Source organism: Bufo bufo, chromosome 5 (assembly GCF_905171765.1).
Source record: "Bufo bufo chromosome 5, aBufBuf1.1, whole genome shotgun sequence".
In the NCBI taxonomy this organism is placed as follows: Eukaryota; Metazoa; Chordata; class Amphibia; order Anura; family Bufonidae; genus Bufo; species Bufo bufo.
In genome coordinates this window covers 166,261,889-166,280,139 of record NC_053393.1, presented here as the reverse complement: position 1 = coordinate 166,280,139, position 18,251 = coordinate 166,261,889, and the positions used below count along the sequence as shown (strand labels likewise).

Genomic DNA, 18,251 nt, shown 5'->3' with positions numbered 1-18,251 from the left:
ATGGGCAGGTAGCCTCTGTTCCTAGAAGTTTACTATTGAGGAAGTATTGGGATAATCTCTATGGATATCATGTCCCCACTGCAGACCAAAAGCTTGGCTGGGCACATGTTCCACCTGATTTTTCTGGGTGAGTACCAGGATTAGGATCCAAGGTAATCCGCTGATCACCCAGGGATCTCATTCTGAAAAAGGGATGTGTGAGAAGACTAATGCTACGTTCACATTTTCTTTTTGCGGCTCCATTCGGGGCCCTTCTTCCCAGAATTCATTAAAAATAGTGGACAAGAAACGCCTTGCATGTAGAACTTTTTTCTCCATTAGAAAAAAGCATTCGCCCAAATGGATCCCGTTATAGTCAGTGGAGTCTGTTTGGCTCTGTTTACTTCAATTATGTGCCGAATCCAGCACTTCTGTTATTTCTGTTGGCCTGCTCCTATAACGGAGCAGAATAATGGAAATAAGAAACGCTGATATGAAAGAGGGTAAACTTTGTGAGGTGCCTACACGCATCTGAAAGGTTGGATATACTGTAGTGGTCAAAATGCCATCATACACATTTGATTTTCTCCAAATGGCATGTGCTGGTGGGGGCTACAAGGATCTGGCATGTCAAATTGCAGCATGCCTGAACCCAGAGGTCGCACTACATTTTCTTTTTCCGGAACAGTAAAAATACGCCTCTTACCATTTTTGAGGAGTATTTTTAGCCGAGGAGGAGTCCGAAAATTGCAGTTATTAAAATATATATATAATACGTAGTGCTACATAACAAGGGGTTGCTATTCATGCAGGGAAACCATTACCAGTCTCCTTTATAATGTCTTCCATGCAGAAATAGCAAATTTTGACCATTTTAACTGTATCTTTTAGAAGACTAAATTCCTACCTTTCTTGAAGCACAAAATCTGTCGGAGCAGTAGATTGTGCAAAACTCAATGGAATAAGAATTCAACAGGGACGTCTGATGGTTGTGGCATTGGGTGGGATGTGGGATGAATGCACAGGAGGCAGTTATAGGACCGTCTTATACACGATATATTGGACTCTTGCACAATATAGTGTACCGTATAGTCCTCTCTGTTATCTCTGGACACTAACGCTCCATACTTAAACCATACAGAAAATAGACCTCTCAGTGGTCCAGGGTACTTACATAGAAAAACTAATAGCCAAGAGGCTAAACAAAAGCCTGTTTCTGACCCTTATGTTAAAACAACTTTCATTTGATTGCTCTAATACCTAAACACCTAAAGGAAAAAAAAGAATTAAAAAAACCTGCTGTTTCTCTAGATGACCTTATGTTAATAGTAGTGTTAAGAGTCTCAAAGGTCTATCAAAGTAGGGCACGCTGGGACTTCTGGTGTCACATCACCTGGGCATGGTCTTTGCTCAGCAGAGGCTCCGTTCCTACCATGCTGTCCCTGGCACTTCATGAGCAGTTGGCAGTGGCGCGTGCTTCCCGTTTTTATAATAACTGAAAAGGAAGCTGATGCTGCTGTGTGTTCAGCGCGCGGTAGAAGGGGGGCGTGAAAGGAGCAGCCAATGGCACGGCAGCCCACTGATACTAGCAAATCAGCAGCCTCCTCCCTAAAAACAAAGCTCTGTACTGTACGGAGCTCTGTTATTGGAGCTTTCAGGCACCAGCGGTATTGCTGTACCGCCTGTACCGTTCACAGCACTCAGTGCGCTCCTCAATGGCCGTGATATCATTGTGCGTATTCATACACATTAGACATTTTTTAGGGAGTAAAACTGCAACCTCTGCTTGAACCTTTGTGTGTCAGTTCCCCATGGTGGATCATGATTGGACTGAGTTTGCATGTTCATATAGAAGCTGGTAAGGGAGTGGGAACTAAAACCCAGTCCTGAGCTCGTCCTGCTGACGCAACTGCTGGTTTTGTTACACTATTATCCGTATCTTTGTTGAAGAGCTGGTTTTTCATTGGAGCTGGGTCCCAATAGAAATCCTGGTTTCAGACACCATTGTGCTGTATAGTTATTTCCTACAGAAGTCCTGCAGTAAGAAATCCATGTACAGCTGAATACGGAAGTAGTCCTAGCCATTATTCTTCATAGTGGCAGGAGCAGAGATAACTAATCTGGTGTGGTGAACGATGAGTCCATCTCTCCCCCGTTGGGGTACGACCATACGGTCAGGTTTTAGAAGCCAACATCAGCAGTGGATCAGCAGTGGATCTTCTTCTTCCTTCTTCTTCTTTCTTCCAAAACTGCATCAGGAAACCTGACCGTGTGGTCACACCCTTAAGCCTCATTCACACGTCAGTGTTTCACGGATGTGTGCTGTATGTGTTCTCCACAGACAGCACACGTCCCCATTCATTTTAGGCTACATGCACATGACCGTAGTGTGTTTTTGTGGTCTGCAATTCGCGGATCCGCAAAACACGGATGGCGTCCGTGTGCGTTCCGAAATTTGCAGAACGGCACGGACAGCCTTTAATATAACTGCCTATTCTTGTCCGCAAAGTGCGGACAAGAATACGACAGGTTATATTTTTTTTGCGGACCATGGAACGGAGTAACGGATGCGGACAGCACACGGAGTGTTGTCCGCATCTTTTGCAGCCCCATTGAAGTGAATGGGTCCGCATCCGAGCCGCCAAAACTGCGGCTCGGATGCAGACCAAAACAATGGCCGTGTGCATGAGGCCTTAATGTGTGTATTTACACATCAGTGTTTTAGCACTGTCCGTGGGTCCGTGTTTTTAGCACGGATGCATGCTTTATTTTGGTCATGTTCACGGATCAATCACGTCCATTATAGTCTATGGGTCCGTGAAAACCCCGGATGCCATCCGTATTTCACCAATCATTAAGAAGAGATGCTTTGAAAATTATTTTTCAGCTGCTCAGTGTCAGTGAAACACTGATGCAACACAGACAGGAAAAAAAACGGACACACGGACCCAACACAGATCCTTCACGGATGCATCACTGACCACCTGCTCACAGATTTGAACACTGACGTGTGAAAATGAGACTTTAAAGTGGTTTTCTGAGTGAAATAAAAACTTGGGGAACAGCTGTAAATGTGATAAAATAATAAGTCATAGTCATAATTGGCAGTTTTCTTTCCTGGGGAAAAAATGGTAAGTATTGCTTCTTTTGCTGATGCCTGCATTTTTTCCATTTCATCCACCATGACGGCCCACCTTGAGAGATTGACCCTTGACCTCTGTAGGGGCAGGAACACATAGAGAGTTTAAGAACCCCCCACCCCTCCACCTCCTCAGTGCTTCCTGCCCCTACAGGGGCCAACACGTGGAGAGGATCCTCCTCAGGGAGGATTACATCGTTAGTTTTTACTTTGCAGGTTCTCCAGCTGGCCTCCCGCGGCATGGGCTAAGGCTGGCCAGCTTGGAACATCGAGGACCCTCGTCTCGGCCTATGCTGAGGCCTGTGGCCCTCCCCCATACCTCTCGTACTTCCTTCCCTCCTTAGGGAAGCAGTCGGGGGTGCCGGATTCACGGGCGCGCGGTGTGCGGTATGCGACGTTCTTCCTCTGCATGCTGTGCGCTTGTGACCGGCTGGGGGAGCAGGTACGGCGAGGAGGCAGGCCGGACGCCGCACGCATCCTCTCATAGGCTCGTGTGGCACCGGCTCTTGCCGTCACTAGAGGCGCAGCTTGATGACGTCAGACGCCGGGAAATTTGAAAAGGAAAGTAGACCGCGGTTCCCTCCAGCTCTTGCCTGCAGCACCGCGATGTCTGAGACACCTGCTCCCCGCCAGGAAGGCCCTGATCCCACTACTGCCAGTACCGTGAGTCCCCTTCTGGGGGGTATATATTTCAGTCTTTTGACATTGAAATTCTAATTGGCATATCTGGTTGTTTCCTCTCCAGGGCAGCAAGGAGTCAAAGCCAAAGTCCAAACTCCTAAAATGCTGCGCTTGTTCTAAGCGTCTCCCTGAGAACTACAAAAAAAGGTTGTGCAAATCTTGCACATCGGAAATTTGGAAAGAAGAACAACCAGATATTCTGTCTGAAATGAAATCTTTTATTGCAGACGAAATTAAGTCCTCTTTAGCCACCCTGACAACCCCCGCTAGTACTCCTATCCCCTCCAAGAAACGCAAGTTGTCCGCTATCTCCTCCTCTGAGGGCGAGGAGGTGGAAGTGGCTTCCATCTCATCCAGACAATTTCCTAATGAGGAACCCTTGTCTGACGGGGAAATTCCGGACGAGGATAAAAAATATTTCTTCTCTGCTGATGAAATGGAGGAGCTGCTGAGAGCAGTTAGATCCACAATGGGTATCGAGGATACCCCTAAACCTCGTACGGTACAAGACGAAATGTTTGGGGGCCTTAGATCTAAATCCCCTATAGTTTTTCCCATTAATGAAAATATAAAGGAGATGATAATGGAAGAATGGTCAGACCCGGAGAAGAGGTTAGGCGTTCCTAAGGAGTTCAGAAACAGGCTCTGCTTTGATCCGACTGAATGCAAACTTTACAATCAGACCCCTAAAGTGGATCTACAAGTGGCTAAGGTAGTAAAGAAGACCGCTCTACCCTTTGAAGACTCCTCACAGTTGAACGATCCTATGGATAGAAAGGCGGACGGGCTCCTAAAAAAATCCTGGGAATCAGCCATGTTTGGGGTCAAGACTAATATCGCTGCTACTTCTGTTGCTAGAGCAATGTATATATGGCTAGGGGAGTTGGACGTACACCTGAAAAATAAAACCCCAAGAGAAGAGATCAGAGACTCGCTCCCTCTTCTACGCTCCGCCACTGCATTTCTGGCCGATGCTTCTCAGCCAAGGATGCGGCTCTTTCTAATGCAGCCCGGCGGGCGTTATGGATGAAGGCCTGGTCCGGGGACAAGGCTTCCAAGGCTAAACTCTGCTCCATCCCCTTCTCAGGGGAATTTGTCTTCGGTCCCACTTTGGATAAAATCCTAGAGGGGGCAGCAGACAAGAAAAAGGGGTTCCCAGAGGAGAAAGATTCTAAAAAGAAGCCCTTTCGTCAATTCCAGCCTCAGCAGAGATCCTACAGGGGGAAAGGGAAAACTGGCCGATGGAGCTATCCCAAAGGAGGGAGAGGAAGAGGCTTCATACTCAACCCCCAAAATAGACCAAACAAACAGCAGTGACGCCAGAGTAGGGGGGCGACTGATGGGTTTTCTATCTTCCTGGAAACAGGTAACTTCAAATCCCTGGGTTCTAAATGTAATCTCTCAGGGCTACAAGATAGAATTCGCATCAGTCCCCCCAGGAAGATTCTGCATCTCACACCAGCGCAGATCAGAACTTCCAAAAATTTGGCAGGGCGTCCAAGACCTCTTGGACCTAGGGGTGATTCAAAGGGTCCCTATCCCAGAGGAAAGGAGAGGGTTTTATTCCAGCCTTTTTTTAATAAAAAAGCCAGACCAATCCTTTCGCACCATTATAAACTTAAAACCCCTAAACAAGTCCATTCTATACAGGAGGTTCAGGATGGAAACAATCCCATCCATAATTCCCCTGATCCTGAAGGGGGCGTTCATGACATCGATCGATTTAAAGGACGCCTACTACCACGTCCCCATTCATCATCTCTCTCAGAGGTATCTAAGATTTGCTATAAAGGGTCAAGACGGATCAATCCATCACTTTCAATATGTGGCCCTTCCCTTCGGTATCTCCTCGGCCCCCAGGGTCTTCACAAAAGTAGTAGTAGAGATGGTGGCCTATCTTCGTCAAGAGGGAATTACAATCATCCCATATCTCGACGACTTCCTGATTCTGGGCAAAACACAGTCCGAGAACCTCCGAGCTACGCAAAGATTCTCGGAATTCCTAAACAATCTCGGCTGGATCATAAATCTAAAGAAATCCACCCTAATCCCATCCAGGAGAATAAGGTTCCTGGGTGTGGAGCTGGACTCATCCCTGTTAAGAACCTTCCTCCCTCGGGACAAGGCCACGACTCTAGTGGAAAAGATCCGAGCATTTCAGAGGTCTCGCAGTTGCTCCATCCGGAAGGCCATGAGTCTCCTGGGAAGCCTAACAGCCTGCATCCCTTCGGTTGCCTGGTGCCAAGGCCACACAAGGGTGATCCAGAGTTGGATCCTAGGCATCTGGGACGGGAAGCAGGTAAGTCTGGACAAGACTTTCCGGATCCCGCAGGCCGTAAAAACAGACCTAGACTGGTGGAAAGAAAGAGGAAGACTGCTTGGAGGCCTACAGTGGCAGAACCATCCGGCAGTTCAGGTTATCACGGACGCAAGCCTCGGAGGCTGGGGTGCAAAGATTGGAGATCATCTTCTACAGGGCTCCTGGCCAGCCGAGATACGAGTCAAATCCTCAAACTACAGAGAGCTGTATGCAGTCCTGGAGGCGTTAGTAAGGGGAGAGAGTTTTTTAAAAGGGCAACACCTAAGAGTAATGTCCGACAACACCACAACGGTGGCCTATCTGCGACATCAAGGAGGGACAAGGTCACGGCCTTTGGGTGTGTTAGCAAGAAGAATCTTCTCCTGGGCAGAAGAGAACGTCTTATCTCTCTCCGCCATCCACCTAAAGGGCTGCGAAAATACGATAGCAGATTTCCTGAGCAGGAGGACGATAGATCCAGGAGAATGGTCTCTGAACAGGGACATCTTCCGGAAGATCTCGGAAAGATGGGGCCGTCCGGAGGTAGACTTGTTCGCCTCCAGAAAGAATGCGCAGGTGGAATGCTTCTGCTCCCTAAACCGGGAAGACAGACCCTGGGCAATCGATGCCCTATCGATACACTGGAATTGGAACCTGGCCTACGCCTTCCCCCCAATACCTCTTCTTCCCAGGGTCATCCAGAAACTCCTAGGGGAACCAACTACTCTGATCTTAATAGCCCCTTTGTGGCCGAAGAGGAGTTGGTTCTCCACTCTAAAACAGCTATCGCTGGAAGATCCATGGGAAATCCCTTTCCAGAAAGATGTTCTAGTCCAGGGCCCTCTACTTCATCCAGACCCCGGGATATTCAAACTGTCAGTCTGGATCCTGAGAGCGAGACATTAAGAAACAGGGGTCTTTCAGAAAAAGTGATATCTACCCTAAGGGCCAGTAGGAAAAATGTGACGTCTGCCATCTACCTAAAGATCTGGAAGAGATACTGTTCCTGGTTAGGAGTGGAGCGCCCAGACACCTCCTCCCCTCCCATCAATAGGATCTTGGATTTTCTACAGTGCGGCTTGGAATTGGGCCTAAGACCTAGTACCCTGAAAGTCCAGGTTTCTGCTCTCAGCTCCTTTTATGACTGCAGCCTAGCTAACCACAGATGGATCAGGAAGTTCTTTAGAGCGGTTTCAAGATTGAGACCCTCTCTGAAATCAAGGGCTCCTACTTGGGACCTTAACATAGTCCTAGAAGGCCTAACAAAACCTCCCTTCGTACCGTTATCAGAAATCTCTTTAAAACACCTTTCCCTAAAAACTGCCTTTTTAATTGCTATCACCTCAGCAAGACGTATTGGAGAGATCCAGGCCCTTTCTTGTAGGGAACCCTACCTCCAGATCACCCAAGATCACATCCGTTTAACTCTCGATCCAGGTTTTCTCCCAAAAGTAGTCTCTCCCTTCCATCGGGAACAGGAGATCTTTCTACCTTCCATCCCCAGATCTGAATCTTCAGGGTCTAGTGTTAATTTACATCTCTTAGATGTCAGGGATACAGTGATCCAGTACCTGGATTATACCAGGGATTTTAGGGTTGATGGCAATCTCCTTGTTCAGTTTTCGGGGAAAAATAAGGGAAAGAAACTAGCTAGGTCTTCCATAGCCAGATGGATCAGATCCACCATTGAACATTGTTACAGGTTCCAGAATATACCCAGTCCTGATAATGTTAAGGCCCACTCTACTAGGGCCACTGCCTCCTCTTGGGCTGAGAAAGGAGGAGTCTCGCTTGACCAGATTTGCAAGGCTGCAACCTGGTCAAGCACCAATACCTTTGTAAAACATTACCGTCTTAATCTTCCGGATTCGAATGAAACTCTTTTCGGCCGGAGGGTTTTACAGGCGTTATCCCCACCCTTTTAGTTATCTGTTATGTCTCAAGGTGGGCCGTCATGGTGGATGAAATGGAAAAACCGCAATTAGACTTACCGGTAATTCCGTTTCCTTGAATCCACCATGACGGCCCATACTATTCCCCTTCCCAAAAAAAAAAAAAAAAAAAAAAAAAAGGGGAGATATATGCTTACGAATATATCTTTTCATACTTACGTACTTTAGGATAGATAGGAGTTTAAGGGTATGGATTAATATCCTTTTACTTTTGTTCCACCTTTTCGGGTAATTGTAAAGCACTGAGGAGGTGGAGGGGTGGGGGGTTCTTAAACTCTCTATGTGTTCCTGCCCCTACAGAGGTCAAGGGTCAATCTCTCAAGGTGGGCCGTCATGGTGGATTCAAGGAAACGGAATTACCGGTAAGTCTAATTGCGGTTTTTTTGTTCTGACTCCCCCTTTAAGTCAGAAAATTGTTTTTAATCGGTCATGTTCTTCCCGTGTTTTGTGTCACGTATCCCTGGCTATTTAGTGCTCATCGTGAAACTTAAAATGTGATAACTTTTACTTTCACTCTAAAAAGTTGCTACTTTTACTTTCACATAGTCATGCAGGATCTGCTGAACATTTAGTGATAATGCCAATCTGCTGTAGTTTCTAAGCAGCCATATTAAGGTAGGAAAAACAGGCCAAATGCAGAGATCTTGTGGGAACCCCCCACTGGGACCAAGAGCTGGGACCCCCCACAGGAGTGCTGTGCAGGGCAGTTTCACCCCAAACGAGCATTGATCGACAATATACAAGTCTATTGTCCCTCGTTTTTTATGGACTGATGCAGAGTGAATGGGGGATGAATGATCGTTACTATGAATACTTCCCCCCCATATAATGTGCCAGCATAAAATAATCTTATCAGCCTGCAAACAAGCTTTTGCTTGTCTGTCTTCAGATTGGCAAACCTTTGACGTAGGCCAGTGATAGGAAAGAAATTGTCCCCTGTGGAGCCCCCCCAACATTCAAATGATCAGACATTGTCCACTTTCAGATGGCGGTGATGTGGGTGCTTTTTAGTGTCCATATTATGCCCACAACATAAGGGCCTCCTGCAGTTTAAAGGGGCTGGCCAATTTATTTTAGTAGCTGCACATGTGCTGCTAACAAGTCCCAGCATGCAGCTAGTAATGAGCATGATTCCCATGTCCTGCGTGTCGGCTCGCACTGGGAACATGGCCGCCAATGGAGGATTCTGTCTCATGAGTGGCTCCTGTATAATACATCTTTCTTCTGTGGGGGGCCTAAATTCCTCTCCCTCCAAAGGCATGCTGTGAAACCGACACTATTGCAAGTGTACAGTACATTGGCCTCTGTATATTTTTCTTTTATTAAAGGGGTTATCCTGTAACAATGTATCCCCTATTCACAGGATAACTGAAATAAATAAAATTTGGCAGCAGCAATAAATGTGATAAAATAACAAAAAGAGCTGATACTTAACACTTTTCTCCCGTGTCGCTTCTTACTGCAGTCCTTCTCACCACTGTTTATTTTTCTGGCTGCAGCAGTGACCTTCTGTGCGCACCACATCACCGCTGCAGCCAATCACTGGCCTCAGTAGTCACGTCACATACACAGATGTTGCCATTTAATGTGTGCACAGCCCATCACTGCTGCAGCCAGGAAAACAGGGTGGCGGGAAGGCCCGCAGCACGACGCAACAGGGGAGAAAAGTGTGAAAGAGGACCTGTCACCACAAAATGCAGTGCAATCTGCGAGTTATAGAGCAGGAGGAGCTGAGCAGATACAGTTTATGGAAATGGATTCAGTAAAACCTGTAATTTATACGTTTACATCTCGGCTCTTCCTGACTTCATTATTCATGCGGGAGTGTTATCAGTGATTGATGGCATTCCCTGTGCAGTGGCGGATTTACACCGCAAGATTGTCAGGTAGATGATCAAGAGCAAATGTTACTGCGAACACTCGTTCCCGATAAACATGGCCGATCGCCCGGGGAAGGAGCAAGATGCTTATTCATGAGATTAAATTATCTTTCGTGAAGCACATTAAATCATCTGTCCCTTCCTGATAATTGCCTGCTTGCTCAGCGCTTCTAAATGCTCCATGAGTGTGTATAGAGAGGTAGCTGTACAAGTTACAATCGCTCTTCTCCGCTCCTCCTGCTCTATAACATGTTGCCTGCAGGCTGCATTGCATTTTGTGGTGACAGGTCCTCCTAAGTATCACTACTTTCATTATTTTAGAACATTTACTGCTGCTGCCATGCTTTCAGTTAAAGGGGTATTCCGGTTAGATTGTTTTCCCCTGTCCCCATAAGGGGTCCTATCGCTGGGACCCTTGCTAATCACGAGAACAGGGGTCCCATAACCCCTACAGCCCCCTGAAATGAACGCAGCACCTGGTCGCACATGTGTGTGGCTGCTCCATTCATTTGTATGGGAGTTCTGGAGACAGGCAAGCTCGGTACTCGGCTATCTCCAGAATTTCCTTAGAAATGAATGGAGCAGGCGCACGCATGCCCATCCAGCTGCTCCGTTCATTTCAGGGGGGCTGCAGGAGGTGCAGGGCCCCCATTCTTTTGATCGGTGGGGGTCCCAGTGGACATGTCCTATCTTTTTGCCATATTTTGCAGATCGCGGAGCCATTCAAGTCTGTGGGTTCACACCTTAGAGCTAATACGGCCAGTGCCCTAGGAAATAGTGGTCCACAGCATGGGCACAGCGACCATACCGGTCATGTGAATGAGCTCTCGGGCCACTTTCACACAGTCAGTATTTGGTCAGTGGTTTCTGTCAGTGATTGTGAGCAAAAACCAGAAGTGGAGACTAGGCAGAGATGAGCTATAAAGGAAAGATTGACTCCGGTGTTTTAAACCTGCACCTGGTTTTGGCTCGCAAGCACTGATGTGTGAATTGGGCCTAACTATAGGGATCGGATGATGGTATGACGGCTCTATTGTTCTCTCGATAGGCCTAGATAAAGATGCCCACAGAAGAGCACCCATTAGTGTGATGCTGTAACTGAGTCGCTCATCCATTTTCATCTCTGGTCACAGTGAATGGTCTGACTGAGACTTATTTTACACTCTCGTTTTGACTTTCCGTTTGTGAGATCCATTCAGGGCTCTCACAATGGTCCAAAACGGATCAGTTTTGCCCTAATCCATTCTGAATGGAAAAGGATCCGCTCAGAATGTATCAGTTTGCCTCCGTTCAGTCACCATTCCGCTTTGGAGAGGGACACTAAAATGCTGCCTGCAGCGTTTTGGTGTCCATCTGATGAAACTGAGCCAAACGGGACGGATCCGTTTTCTATGACACAATCTGGCACAATAGAAATTGGATCTCTCCTCCATTGACTTTCAATGGTGTTCAAGACGGATCCGTCCTGGCTATGTTAAAGATAATACAAACGGATCCGTTCTGAACGGATGTAGACAGTTGTATTATCTGAACGGATCAGTCTGTGCAGATCCATGACGGATCCGCACCAAACGCGAGTGAAAAAGTAGCCTAAGCAAACAGCCTCGCTTGACTTTCTCAAAGTTCAAACAGGAGGAGGAAGTTAAAGAGCCCGGACAGGAGTTAGAGTATATGGAGTGACTTCACAAATTTTATCCAGAAAACCATCCACCTGTTTTTTGTTTGAAAAAAATATTAAAATGACATAGAATATTCACATAATTAGTATGTGATAAACTATTTTCATGATCGGGTCCTTTGAAATGCTCTTTATGAAGGCAGCAGATGCATCGACATGTGACACTGTTGTGACCATTGGGTTCATGTACATTCATTCATTGCCAACATATTTAGAGCGCCAAAATGTTTTGTCACAGCGAGCTTCCAGGGCGATGTCCTGAGGACAGTAATTATGATGACAATTCTTTGTGTTATGGAGATAATTAATGACAAGTCAGTTACTGAACTTCCTGAAATGTTTCCGCTTGGACACCTACATGAGTAATCTGTACAATGTATAATTATGTAAATTCTGCATGTGATATATAAAACGTAGCTTGTAGCAACCAAATTGGTTCCAGTTCTGTTTACTATGACATGGATCCCAATGGCTGAAGGACTTGGAATGTTCTACAAGAACGTTCTACAGGAACATTCAGGTGCATCTCAATAAATTAGAATATCATCGAAAAGTTAACTTATTTCAGTTATTCAATTCAAAGGTTGGAACTCGTATATTCCATAGACTTATTACACACAGAGTGATCTATTTTAAGCGTTTTTCTTTTAATGTTGACTATTATGGCTTACAGCTAATGAAAACCCAAAAGTCAGTATCTCAGAAATGTAGAATATTATATAAGACCAATTAAAAAAAAAAAATTTAATACAGAAATGTTGACCTACTGAAAAGTATGTAAAATATATGTACTCAATACTTGGTTGGGTATCCTTTTGCATGAATTACTGCGTCAGTGTGTTGTGGCATAGAGGTGATCAGCCTGTGGCACTGCTGAGGTGTTATGGAAGCCCAGGTTGATTTTACTAGCGGCCTTCAACTCGTCTGCATTGTAGGGTCTGGTATCTCATCTTCCTCTGTACCATACCCAATAGATTGTCTGTCTGTCTGTCTGTCTATGGCAGGGATGCCCAACCTACGGCCCTATAGCTTTTGCAAAACTACAATTCCCAGCATGCCTGCACAGCTTACAGCTATTAGGGCCTGCTAGGACTTGTAGTTTTGAAACAGCTGGAGGGCTGCAGGCTGAGCATCCCTGCTCTATGGGGTTTAGGTTAGGCAGGTTTGCAGGCCAATCAAGCACAGTGATACTGTGGTTATTAAACCAGGTATTGGTACTCTTGGAAATGTGGACACGTGCCAAATCCTGCTGGAAAATTAAATCAACATCTTCATAAACCTTGTCAGCAGAGGGAAGCATGAAGTGCTCTAAAATTTCCTGGTAGACAACTCTGCTGACTTTGGACTCAGTGGACCAACACCAACAGATGGCATGGCTCCCCAAACCGTCACTGACTGTGGAAACTTCATGTTGGACCTCCAAGCCACTTGGATGGTGTGCCTCTCCACTCTTCCTCCAGACTCTGGGACCTTGATTTCCAAATAAAGTGCAAAATTTACTTTCATCTGAAAACAGGACTTTTGACCACTGAGCAACAGTCCAGTCCTTTTTCTCCTTAGCCCAGGTAAGACATGTATGCTTATGTCAGAGGGCTGAGTGGGGTAAGAAAGGGATATGTCCGGGTTCAGCTCTGAAACCGGACAACCCCTTCAAGCTTGTTCAACATCCCATTCCACAACTATGGGTGTATAACAGCCTCCTTTCTTCTGGGAAAGCTTTCTAAAAGATTTTTCAGGAGGGTTTGTCATAATTTGTGTCCACCTAGCTAGAAGAGCATTTATGAGGTCAAGCATTGATGTGAGACACTTTTGAAATTCTCTGATCTTCATGTCAGAGGGGCTGAGTGGGGGATGAAGGGGATATGTCTGGGTTCAGCTCTTGTCGTGGACAACCCCTTTAAATGAGGGGTGTTCACATTCTTTTAGCCATATCATGTACCGTACTTTCTGTTACATAAATGGAGACTTTTCTATAGAAAGTGAATTATCAGATTGATACTGTTGTACAGTTCAGATAGGTGTGCCTTTTATGTGGAACACTCGTCTTTTCTTTTATAGTCTTCCTTATTTTTGGGATCCTCTCCTTTTGTTAACTCAAAAACCTGACCCACAAATGTCCTATAGGATTCCAGCCTCAGGGTTCACTTTTTTCATGCTGGTTCCTGCAGATGTTATGGAAGGTAAATATGTGTTATCGTTGTGATTGCTGTGTACATAGTATCCTATCCTCGTATCTGATAAAAGAATGTATGACCTTTGTGTTTATTGATGGCGAACATTGGGGCAGGTTGTGTAACAGGTTGTGGGCTGGCTCATAAAGTGCTCCTTCAGGTTACAATACTTTATCCTGGAATGACCAAACGTTGTGTGCGGAAAATATTGGAACTTGGCACCATAACTTTATGGAAAACTAGTTATTGGTTCCAAAGCCCCGAAATGTCCTCCCAAGATAAAAAAAAAAATATATAGATAAATACTTGCATATAAAAATAAGAAGTAACACCCTATGAACAAACAAAATGCACGTTCATCGGGTGAGTTCATCGTTTCTGGGCAGCAGAACGTGCTGTGTAAATGGCCATCTTCTGCCCAGCACCGTCTCCTCTTCATACAGCTGACCAGCATGTGTCGTACCCCACCAATCAGATACTGATGACCTATCCTGACGATGGGTCTTCAATATAAATTGCAGGACAAACCCTTTAAATTTCAGCTGCTTGGCAAATCCAACACTTACTTTATTTTCATTGTTCTGTTCCTATGTGCAGAACAGCGGAACAAGGATGCTGGTGTGAATGTAGCCTAAAGGGGGTAAAGCCTGCAGTCTGGATGTTTTTGTTCCCTTTGTACATAATGTATGCGTGATGGCGTTATCTCTTGCATAACTACTACAAAGCTCAGCTTTGTAGTGTTATTTTCTATAGAAATATGTATTTTCTTGGACTTTGTATATCTGGAACTACAGTTAGACCGATCGATAGTAGGTGGTAGAGTTACAAAAGGTATGCTGAAAAACATCATGAGATCATCAGATTCAACTGTCCAGCACCCCATCCCATTCACTCTCACAGCTCCTGGCAATGTGTCTAAAACCCAAGGTTTTCCCATTACAGAAGGAGTAGAATACCCAAAAAATAAATATATGCCTACTATTTATTTTTTTGACTTTTGCTTAGGCTAAGTGCACAAGACCATGGGGGTCATTTATCAAACTGGTGTAAAGTAGAACTGGCTTAGTTGCCCTTAGCAACCAATCAGATTCCACCTTTCATTTTGGACAGCTCCTTTGGAAAATGAAAGGAGGAATCAGATTTTTTTGCTATGGGCAACTCCAGTTGCCAGTTCTACTTTACACCAGCTTGATAAATGACCCTCCACCCCCACATCCCAGAACTGTATTTACATCAATCCATAAACCACATGTCTGCAAAATAGGGATACACTTCTCATGCACAATACAGTCAAGAGCAGGACATATTCTATTATTTGTGGAACAGCTACACAGATCTGCAGAAAGTACGGATATGTGTCCCTATAGAAACGAATAGGTACACGTGCTATCCTCAAATAATGCAGATATCACATGCATGGAAAATACGGTCGTGTTCATGAGACCTTATAGTCTGTGCTACTTGGGTAAATAACCTGTTTCGAGAAAATGCACCTTTAAATTAATAAACCAAAAGTTGTTTGAAACCCAGGTTATGGACAGATGTCCCAATCTATGTTGGGTTCCCTTTCCTTGTCTGTGGTCATCTGAATCTTTTGTCAGTTTTGGCGCATGTTGTACATGCAGTATGAAAGGTGGGCAGCATGTTACACAGCCGGGGCAGATGTAGATTTTTGTGAGCAAAGAATCAGTATAACTTGTCTTTTCATTGTAATTTTTACTCCTTCTGATCTTAGGAGTCATGTGGGCAGTCCTACTCGGTGCTTGATAGTATTTCCTGTGTACGGGTACATACAGAGATGATTGTGTCAGTGCATAGGACCACCCACCTGACTCCTAAACATAGAGTGAGCATTTAGTAACCCGTTGGTGACCACCAGTACACCTTTTTATGGCGATCACTAACGTGCCTTAGGCTAGGCTGCCGCCTCTTTACAACGTCCTAGTCTAAGTGCTGCGCTGTCACGGTAGGTAAGATAAGGGAAGGAAACAGAACACAGCAAAGCAAACATAACTGACTAGGCCCCAAAAGCTAGGGAACAATGGGGTCACCTCCTAGCAATCCCTAAAAGATTTTCCCTACGCTGCTATGCCCATGTGCATATCTCAATGGTAGATATCCACATGCCCACGTACCTAAAGCTGTAACACACTGGACCAAACCCTCAGCTGTAGGGAAGAGGGAAAGAGACACCCAGCTCCTTCAACAACCGGAGGAGCTAGCGTCACTCTAGGGGCCTAGTAAAAACAGACACAAAAGGAAAAAGGGAAAAGGAGTTATCTATAGATGAGTTGGAGCAGACAATCCACCAAAACTTCCAGAGCTTAAACAAGGAAGAAATATAACCCGCAAAGGCTATAGGGAGAGGGAGGAATAAATAGCCTCACTAATTACCTAAAGTACGACACCTGGGGGAGGTCTGTTCAAACTTCAAACCCACAACAAAACAAACTGTCCGATCGAGTAACTGCAGCAATTCTGACAGATCTCCTCAGAACACCCACAGGGCAGGGCGTGACATGCGCAGGTCTCCCGTGCAGCAGAGAGTAGGCACTAACAGCCCAAATCTGCAAAAGCTCGGGTCTGAGCTGTTAAACCCCTAAGATGCCGCAGTCAATAAGTCGTTGGCACCCGGCCAATTAGTTTGCGGGGTGCTGATGTTGTAGTATAGCAGCTAGTGATAAAATATTACATCATTTGATTTGCACGATAAATTACGTAATCGCCACCACAAAATGGGATAAAAACTGCACGTTGTCCAACAAAAATCAACCCCTCGCACAGTTCCATAGAAAAAAAAGTATAGGTCTTGGGATGCAGCGATGCAAAAAAAATGTTCTTTTTTGAAAAAAAAAAAGCTTTTATTGTGCAAAAGTAATACAATTTAAAAAAAATTAAAATTAAAAACTTTATGTATTTGGTATCACTGTAATGGTACTGACCCAGACAAAGTTAAGTGGACCCAAAAAACTACAACTTTTTCCTTAAAAAAACAAGCCTTCATACTGCTCAACGGCAACTTAAAAAAGTTATAGCTCTTGGAATGCGACAATGAAAAATGAAGAAAATTGCTTGGTCACCAAGGATTTCAAAATAACATTTTCCATAAAACTTTATCTCTATCTGCTCAGCTCCTCCTGCTCTATACATTGCTGCTGGCAGATCAGACACCATGTGCTTTATGTTTTAATATCTGTCACACCTTGCCCTGTGAATGTGCGGAGATCTGTCAGACTGGCTGCACATGTCTGACTCCTTTCTTTGTTTTGGTTTGGGTTTGAGCTGGATCCACCTTCCCTCAGGTGTACTGAGTTGATTGTTAGTGAGGCTATTATTCCTCCTTCTCCCAGTGGCCTGTGCGGGTTATAGTTCATTCCTGTGGGCTCTGGATGTGTTGTGGATCGTCTGCTCCAGCTCAGCTCAAGAGAAGTCCTCTCTGTTTCTTCCCTTGGTGTCTTTTATCTAGGCCTCTAGGGAGACGCTTGCTTCCTCCTGTTTGAAGAAGCTGGTCGCCTCTTCCCTTTTCCCTACTGCTCAGGGTTTTCCCAGGGTGTATAGACTTAGGCACGAGGGCATGTGCATATCCACCATTAGGGTATGCACATGTGCACAGCAGTGTATGGAAAGCCTTAGGGATTGCTAGGAGGTGACCCTTTTCTCCCTTGCTTTTGGGCCTAGTCAATTGTATTGTTTGTTTTCCCTGTGTTTGGTAATTTCCCTGCTTACCTACCTACCGTGACAATATCACAGATCAGCAACAACATAGAAACCACTGAATGTAGTTTTATCCTTTTTAAAATGAGTCCTTCATCTGATGAACCTGATTAAAGGGGTTTTCCGAGATTTTTATTTTTTACTGATGACCCTCTGGATAGGTCATCAGTATCTCATCGGTGGGGGTCCGACATCTGGGACCCCCGCCGATCAGCTGCTTTGAGAAGGCAGCAGCGCTCCAGTAGGCACCACTGACTTCTCGCAGCTTACCAAGCACAGTGCTGTACATGGTATAGCGGCTGTCCTTTGTATTTTACTCAGCTCCATTCACTTGAATTGGGCTGAGCTGCTCCTAGGCCACGTGACACATAAACGTGACGCCACATGGCCTAGGAAAAACAGAGAGAAGGCCGATGCGCTACTCCGAGCACCGGAGCCTTCTCAAACAGCTAATCTGCAGGGGTCTTGGGTGTCAGACCCCCCACCAATCAGATACTGATGACCTAACCAGAGGAGAAGTCATAAGTAGAAGGCTCCATTCAGATGTCCGTAGTGCATCCGTAATACACCCGGCCGGCACCCCCATAGAAACGCCTATTCTTGTCCACAATTGCGGACAAGAATAGGACATGCTCTATTTTCTTGCGGAGCTGCGGACCGGAAGATCGGGGCCGCGCTCCAGAAATGCGGAGCGCACATGGTGTGCTCTCCGCATCCATTCCGTCATCATAGAGAATGAATGGGTCTGCGGACCACAC

At 45.5% G+C, this 18,251-nt stretch overlaps 1 protein-coding gene across 2 annotated transcripts in view; it reads left to right on the top strand.

Moving 5' to 3' along the window:
• Window positions 1–18,251, top strand: part of LPIN2 (lipin 2) — a 105,061-nt gene that overhangs the window by 29,240 nt on the left and 57,570 nt on the right. The gene's annotated exons all lie outside the window — the stretch shown is intronic.